We start from the raw sequence: 1,294 nt of genomic DNA on the forward strand, positions 1-1,294 counted from the left end.
TCTGTTTCAGAAATCGAGGTAAGTCTGTTACTATGGTAACTGACTCTGTGAAGCAAACCTACTCGCTGGCAGGTTCATCATACAGAAACCCTGAGTTTGTCCTGAAGCAGCTGTCAGACATGGGTTGTCACTAGGGTTGCCACCTTGGATTTGTGGAAAAAAGGGACACTGGACATAAACTTTGGGGCAGAGGAATCGGGGATTATTATCAGTTCAAACTAAATTAACATGAAATTCAGACATAGGAGACAGAGACAAAGTCCTGTTAATATTTTTAATTTTTTACGGATCAAAATCTCTCATACACAATGCTGACTGCTAGGCAAAACAGAGTAGATATCAGCTGATAATTTTGATGAGTCACCCTATATTTGAGACGTCCGAGTTGAGCAGCCATGCCAACACACTAGAACACAGAGAGAGACATGACAGGAGAGATATGCAGTGGAAGATCTAACAGAAGCATATTTGCTTTGACAATGATAGGTAAACTATACTACATTGATTTAGTAATCTAGGCTATACAAAGTTGTAAGACTCCTTGTTGCCCCTTATTGTACCTTTGCTTTTTTCTTGACACAGACTGTCTCTCTGACACAGATGTTCTTGAATCTGCTGCTCTTGATCTGGAGTCCCTTGGCCTGCTGCTGCCATCTTCTACATTACATATAAATAGATAAACATACCTATTAAAACATGATTAAATGTGAAGATATACTAACGTCACAGTGGAACAACTAATTTCTTTGCTTACCTCTTTGTTGTGAACCAGGTTGTCTCTCTGACACAGATGTTATGTTGAGGATTGTAACGAGTATATCGTTTTTTCTTGCCGGTGGCTTACATGAATTTGCTCCTTCTCCTTCCTCGTCCGTTGTCTCTCCTCCCATTTTAATTAAAGACTCCAAAACTTGGCGAAAATAAGACGGACGCCTGATTCAGCTTGCTGTCTGTCTTCCATCAAGTTTCCCTCCCTGGCCTGCTTGGCTTGCGCGGGCCACTTTCAGCGCTTGGGCACGTCACTTGCGTGTGACGTACAGCCACATTAACACAGAGGACATCTGTAGACTACAGAACGAAGGAAATCAAATAAGGTTTTTGCATTTTCCCCGAAAAACCGGGACAAATTGTGTCCCGGGAGAGATTTTATTTTTCCCGGGACAGCTTGTAAAAAAAGAGAACAATTCTGGGAAAAACGGGACTGGTGGCAACTCTAGTTGTCACACAGTTCCTGAGATTTACAAGTTTTTAAATCATATTTTAAAAGAGAAAAAAAGTTGATTATGGACCAGAG

General features: G+C 41.1%; 1 long non-coding RNA gene across 1 annotated transcript; it reads right to left on the bottom strand.

Moving 5' to 3' along the window:
• Positions 1 to 260: 260 nt before the first annotated feature.
• Positions 261 to 1,091, bottom strand: LOC121633547. The gene is made up of 3 exons (XR_006009075.1): positions 755 to 1,091; positions 561 to 657; positions 261 to 406 (listed from the first exon to the last, which is right to left on the bottom strand). It is a non-coding gene; the product is annotated as an uncharacterized LOC121633547 (long non-coding RNA).
• Between the last annotated feature and the right edge of the window lie 203 nt (positions 1,092 to 1,294).

The sequence above is a fragment of the Melanotaenia boesemani genome, chromosome 22 (genome assembly GCF_017639745.1).
Source record: "Melanotaenia boesemani isolate fMelBoe1 chromosome 22, fMelBoe1.pri, whole genome shotgun sequence".
Lineage (NCBI taxonomy): Eukaryota > Metazoa > Chordata > Actinopteri > Atheriniformes > Melanotaeniidae > Melanotaenia > Melanotaenia boesemani.